Consider the following 7,275-nt stretch of genomic DNA (forward strand, 5'->3'; position numbering starts at 1 on the left):
GACACATGGAATCATCCTATGTATCTTAAATCTAAAAAATGGTATAGATATGCCTATAGGCCATGGAAGAGAGATTCTTATCATTTTTCTTAGTGTAAAATGATAGATTCTGCCGCCAAGACAAGCTTACAATCCACCTTCCAGAGTCACAAACCTGCATTTAACCAGCAGGTATCATTTGGCAGAAATTTCTAAAATCGTGAATGTAAGCCCAAAGGTAGACTTCTTAGGTCATCAGTGGTGTTTAAAATAATGTTGTCCTCAGCACTGACTCCATACCTTTCATTTCCTGATCAGAACAAGTGATTGATTGTTTGGGAGAAGAACTCTCAGACACGCCAGGTGGAGACCAGAAAGTCACTGTGTTCCCAAGAGCTGGGCAGTGGGGGAGGAAGCACGGGGAGTTCTCACCTGCACACGTAGTTCTGAGCTTTGCCGATCCACTCATCGTGCTGTGCAGTTTTTTCTAGCCCACTCACTGCTGAAGCAATAAAGCACCGTTTCTTTCTAAGATTTCAGTCATTCAAAAGAGACAAATTAGCCAACTATGCAGGTAACATCAGAAGAGAAGCTGGGATAGAACATCACACACCCGTTGGGCAACTTCTGTGTGGCAGGGGGTCGCTCAGACCTTGCTTTCGCATGGGCTTTAGTGCCTATACGACTCGCACGCAGTTGGGGCGCAACGTGGACGGTCCACCGGCCGCTGCCTGGCTGAGGCAGTCTGCGCATCTCTCTCCCTTGCTTGGAGCGTCTCCGTGGTCTGCATTCAAGTCCCCAAGAAACATTCGCTGCCGAGTGGATTTGAACCAAGCGAGTCGGCTTCCTCTCTAAGGAGAAGCTTCTTAATGGTGCAGAGCAGATATTTCCGAAGGGCCAGGCAGGTTGTGAGTGAACGATGATTCGGATCTGGCAAAGGATGGACACTGGAGGGTGGTGGTGATCGTGGCCAATAAGGGGAAACATCCCCTTTGAAGGGGGACCCAGCTGTAGACAATCGGAACGGGAAAAAACCAGGCCCAGGGCGGCTAGGCCTTCTGACTTGGAAGTAGGGCTTTCCCTGGCATGTAACGCTCAGATTCATGGCCGACACTGTGCAGGCCACAGAGAGCCTGTGAGTAGCAGAGGCAGCCTTTGGCCCCCAGATCCCACTGTTGGGGAACAGATGCAGAGTTTGCGTTCCACGGCCATCGGTCAAGGGCCTCCGTCAGCCCCACACCTGGCACTATGTGGGCAGCTAAATCAAGGAAGGGAAAACGGTCCATTCTCCCCAGAAATAGTCTCATGGAAGCCTTGAATACGGAAACACGCTTAAACTAGCTCTGCCCCTGATCAACATATGCTGAAGTATTACCCAGATCTCACTCTGCTTCCCTGTCAGGCCACGCCCCAGGCCATCAATCAACTGTAATCCTAACTTCCTTCCTGTCTCGCCATGACCACTGTGGTGAGGGGTTGGCAAAGCAGCCTCGTGCCTTCGGAGGGGCAGCGGGAGCCCCACCGGTTAAGATGGCACAGTATCCTCCTGGAGCCGAAGCCCCTTGCCAGCCCCTCCACACTCCTTGTCCCTCCTTCCTGCCTCGTGCCTTTCACCCCAGGGTACTGCTTCTGTGTTTTCACCTCTCAGATGGCCAAATCCTCGCTTGAAAAACTGGTAGGGACGTGGGTGTTTCAGCGGTCACTGAACTCAGAATGGAATTTGTCCACAGAAAATCCTAGCAGCTTTACCTGAGGACAAAGACAAACAGGGGTGAATGTGTCGTGGGGAACACGGGACGTGACTGCCTTCATTTGGATGGACTGAGCGACGTTAGACCACATCTTACGCCGGGTCCGGATGGTGTTGGGACAGTCACATTTATAATGAAACTAGAGGCCTGATGCATGAAGATTTGTGCAAGAATGGGCGTTCTTTCCCCTGGCTTCCATCCTGCCCTGCCCACGGCCACTCGGCCCACCATCTTTGTTGGGTTAATTTGCATACTCACTCCTGATTGGCTGGTGGACATCACAAAGGCACAGTCAATTTGCATCTTTCTCTTTTATTAGTGTAGATATGTCCCTTTCAAATGCATTGTTATTCGACCTCCCTGAGAACCCTGTGGGGCACAGGAACATTTAGGGTCATCATCGCCCACCTCCCAGGCTGGCCTGGGGTGGCCTTGAGCCTGGAGTTGGCTCCTGCCTGCCCACCAGCTCAAGGGCAGGAGCTAGTTACCGCTCAGACCTCCGTCTTCCAGAAAAACCAGTCCTGAGGAGACACAGCAACCTCCTTCCCTCCAGCCTTTCAGCACAAAAGGAAGGAGCCCGTTCATTCCTGTGGATGTGTCACCCCCAAATGCGCCCAGGGTGGCATGGTGCCACGTTCTGACAGCATCTAGGAGCTGACTGCCGACCCACGTGCATGTGGGCTCCTTGGGAAGGGTGGTTTTGAGGCTCACTTGCGCATTTCTTATCCATGGGAACTTGCACTGGTCCAGGAACTGGAAAAACAGCTCAGAGTCACAGTGTGCAGGGATCACATCAACTCCACGGACTGTCAACTCCGAGTCTGAAATGCCTGGGAACCTGGGCACGTCATGTTTAAATGCAATTTAAACAGCTCTGGCGATGGCTGAGGCTTCTGTCGCTGGGAGGGATGCTCGGGGGCCGAGCCCACCCTTCTTCATGACGGTGCCAGGTTCCCCACCCTGAGTTCAGGGCGAAGCCACCAACCGGGAGCCAGAAGGGACCCGGCCCAGCTGGCCCGCCACCTGCTTTAGGAACAGGCCTTTTGGCAAATGTCTCTAAGGTGGCAGCACATGGGGGCGGGTGGGGTCTGGGGTCTTTCCTCCTCCGCTGGGGGCGCTCTGTGCTGAGTTTGGCAGGACCTGGGGCGCGCACTGGAGGGGCGAGGAGAAAGCAGCCCCTCCAAGGGGGATGGTGGCAGATGCTGAAAGAAGGCGGAGAGGGTGCACTCAACGCTTAAAGTGTAGTCCTTGTTTTTTAAAATGTTCTTTCCTGCCCTGGCCGGTTTGGCTCAGCAGATAGAGTGTCGGCGTGTGGACTGAAGGGTCCCCGGTTCGATTCTGGTCAAGGGCACATGCCCAGGTTGTGGGCCCGATCCCCAGTGTGGGGCTTGCAGGAGGCAAGCTGATCAATGATTCTCTCTCATCATTGGTGTTTTTATCTCTCTCACCCTCTCCCTTTCTCTCTGAAATCAATAAAAAATATATTTTTAAAAAAAAAGTTCTTTCCTCTCGGGCGCCATCCATGTAATTCACTGCCACCTTCCAAAGAAAAGACCGTCTTCATCTGTATGTGAAATGTTAAAAATTAATCTCAAGGCCACCTGACAGGCCCCCACGATCTGAAGGCAGAGTGATCTTAAGAAACCTTTCATAACCAAATCAGCAGCCCCAGGCCTCCGTTCCTACGGTAAAGGCTTTTCCGTGAAGGCGGATCCTCCTCGGCTCCTTCCAGCGCAGGGCTTTCGGAAAAGCTGGTGGCCTACACACACCCCCGAAAGGGGGACACGTGTATCACGTTCACTTAGGGGGCAGCTCCCCAAACTTTTCATTCAGAAAACTCGCTCCTGGAGGAGGGAAGCGAGCTGTCATTAAAAGTGACCTTTAAATAACAATTTTTTAAAGTTGCTCATCTGCTTTCTCCTGTTCCCCTGCACCTGCCTGAGGGGGACTGAGCTGCAGGACAGGGCAGCTCCCCCACCAACCTCCCCCACCCTCCCCAAAAAAGCTGCTGCTCTGCGTGTTCCCTTCCCGCATCCCGGCTGCACACCGGGCCTCTGGCTGCTGCTTCTCCCTCTCACCAAGGTCCCAGGTGACAAAGCTTGCGTGAGGGTGTGTGAGGCTCTGTCCGGGGAAGAATTCCCATCTGGGCAGCGTGGGGAGCTCCCTCGGAGAGCGGCCGGGCCGCCACAGCCCCCCACACTCACCACAAAGGACTGGCTGGCCCTGGCAAAGGACAGGCAGGTGGACATCCTCTCCCTCTGCCCCCAGGCCCTGCCAGGCCCCACCTCAGCCCTCCCGCACGGACTGAGCATGGAGGGAGGGCAAGCGAGAGGGCTTCGCCTGACTACCCAGACGACCTCTGCCCACGCTCTACAGCAGGAAACAATGGCTTTAAAAATGGAAAGGAGGTGCTCCTGCAGGTGCTGTGGCTTTAATTCTATGTCCGTGGATGCAGAAAGCACCAGCTCCATCCACGAAGCCCCTGTCCTGCTGGTTTGGAGCCCAGATGGAGGGACAGGTGGAGAGGGAAGAGGAGGAAATGGGCCAGCGGCCGCTGCCAGCGTTGGCATGACCCCTCAGGTCAGCGGTGTCGCTTCACAAACTCCCCCACCCCCGAGATAAGGATGCGTCTCCTGCAGGTGACAACCCCTGGCTTTGCTCTGTAAAGCTTTTCCCTAGACGCTGCTGAGTGGACACCAGTGACTGTGACTGACCAAGCCCTGTGACCATAGGGAGTCCCTGCTCCGGAGTCTCCCCTGTGCCTGGGGAGCCGGGAGACTGCGAGTGGGGAGCTTAGAATAGAGTGAGATTTTTAGGAAAGAGCTCAGCACCCCAAATGTACTTGTGACTTTAGTAACTGCAAATGCCCTGGGCGTAAAGAACCTAGGGATGTGGGTGATACATGTAAACAGTGCCATTCATCAGTATTTTCCTATAACGTGCCCTAAAACTCCTATTTTTGTAATTAATGGTTGGACAGTGGTCCACCATTTACACGTGTGCTCTCTGGGGTAACCAGACATGGTGTAGTTTCCAAATCTCTGTACTTGAAGGAGGACTCAGGATAGAAGCGATCACTCAGTCCCAAAGGGTTCGTGACCATCGTGGGCACAGGCGTGGCCTCGGTCACCTTCAGATGAGAGGCTGGGTGGTAAGGGGAACCGCAGTTACCAGCGCCTCCGTGCCCTTAGTCCATGAGAAGGTTTTAAAAGGTCTGCGTTAGAAAAAACTAAGCCACCTCTCAAATCGTTTTCTACATCAAAGCTGGACTATTGGGATGAACCTCTAACGCGTTTGTATGGGGTGGTCGGTGGGAACGCTGTGTGTAGAAAGCGTGGCTCTCGGTGCTTGTGAGACCAGGCGAGGAGGCGGGGTTCGAGGAGCCGCCTGCGTGTGTGTGTGTGTGTGTGTGTGTGTGTGTGTGTGTGTGTGTTGGGGCGGGGGGGGGGGGGGGCGGCACGGGCTCTACAGCAGTGGGTGGCTCTCCAATTCCTAGAGACCTTTTCAAATACAACATTAGCACCATTTGGAGGTGAGTGCTTGCTTACAAAAATCGTTCGTGTTAGTGAGTGAATGTATGAAGTTACAAACTATGCATTTTCAAAGAGTAGTGTTTATTTTGTGTTAAATCCAAGTAGACTCTTTTCATAGAGACTTACCACAACCACAAAGTATTCCAGATGAACTTGAGCGCATGTTGCTAGGGGCGGTGGGACACCCGTCTGTATTCTCCAGCCGGTGTTTTAAGACGGTGCATTGAAACCCGAGGCTCTAAGCAAGTCCGGCCACACAGTGACTCACTAGGAAATGGTTGGTATTTTAGGTCTTAAACAGAAAAGGGACACGTTGGTTGTCACATGCTGTGCCCAGTTCTTTGAAGGTATGTGTTCCAGTAACAGGGATTAACGATCCATCAACATTGCACAGAGTGGATGAGGATCTCGTTGGATAATTACAGTATGGGTTGAGTCTGGCGTGGTTCATTCTCCACTTAAGAAAACAATATCCATCAAAGGGTTTAGGTTGTACAGTTTCAACGAACGAAATATAAAAAATATTGTCACTTGGGGTGGTGAACACACAATACAATATACAGATGGTGTATTGTGGAATGGTACACCTGAAACCTATGTAATTAAACCAATGCCACCCCAATAAATTCTATAAAAAATATAATATTGCCCTGCAAAGCAAATCACTGATCTTTTTTCAAAATCGAATGGAGATGACTACTTCTATTTTGGGGAAGTTCATGTAGAATATGCACGTTTTTTCAGACCTCTTGTTATTTTGCATTCTCATGAAAACCTTTCCACTAATGACTTGCCTTGGTCCTTAATCGAGGCTGTACCCTGTTACTCGGCATGAAACCAGAAGCCCTTCCCTCCCTGCCGGGCCGCTGTCTGTGTGTAGACTACGGGAAACGCGCTGTAACCTGTCCTCAGCCTGGACACGTGTGCTACCTGTTTAGAAGTCCTGGGGATGGGTCTGTTTATAAGGTTTTTAGCCAAATGCAGATGTGCTGATGCTACGTTTCTGAATACCGAGCCGGCTGTCCGCACAGCCTGTGGAGGTCTGCACTCCTTTTAGAGGCTGTCCCTCCGCCACGCTCCTCGCCAGCCTTTGGCCCGTTGTACATAGATTTGTTGAATGTTTAATGACGTTGTTTTTCTAAATGCTGTTCTCTACAACTTTTTTGAATGTTTTTTTTGCTTTCCATCGTTTGGGACTTTGTGTGTGGGTTTTTTAAAATTTGTTTCCTAAATACTGAACACCAGGAAAAATATTTCAAATAAACTGGTGCTAATTGAAGTAGAAGGGAGATGGCAGAGTGAAGCTGGACAAGTGTGTGCACCTGTTAAACTAAGCTGCACGCGCCCGGGGCACAGCGGGCAGTCCCTGCGGGGGCATCGGGCGGCCACGTGTGTTTACAGCTTCTGTGGCCCATTTGTGTGCTTGCCCCCCGCCCCGGAGAGGATGGGCTAGGTTGGTCCTATGGAAGCATTTAAGTAGAAGTAAAGGTTTATAGTAAGAATCACGTTAGTAATAGTAGTCTGGTCTTCGGAGTCTACGTCTGTAGCCCCTCGTGTCACGAGGAGCTGGTGTTGCCAGGCTGGCCTGAGCGCGCTGGCGGCACCCACTGTGCGCGGGCTGCCGCGAGGGCTGCAGGGCGCACTGAGCCGGAGCCCGGCGGCCACCAGACCAGCCTGACGTCCGCGGCGTCCACACACATGACTTTAAATGCACTTGTAACTGGTCAACTCCAGGAGGCCTGACTTCCACTTAATAAAAGTTTTTGTGTACCTGCTTCTCTTGGGGGCTGTTTATTTTAAAGGGCAACTAACTTACACCCAAGACAGCTCACTGGGGCTGAGGGGCTGAGGGGGTGAGGTTTTCACCTGGAGTGGCAAAAAGCATTCACAACCACATCTTCCCGTGTCCACTGCAAGGCCGGCGAGGTCAGCCGGGTGACCACAGCTCAAGCCCATTCCCTGGTCACGCTGTGCTGCTGGGCCTGTGGTCCCAGGTGTGTAGACCCACCTGG

Source organism: Myotis brandtii, unplaced genomic scaffold, assembly GCF_000412655.1.
Source record: "Myotis brandtii unplaced genomic scaffold, ASM41265v1 scaffold55, whole genome shotgun sequence".
NCBI lineage: Eukaryota > Metazoa > Chordata > Mammalia > Chiroptera > Vespertilionidae > Myotis > Myotis brandtii.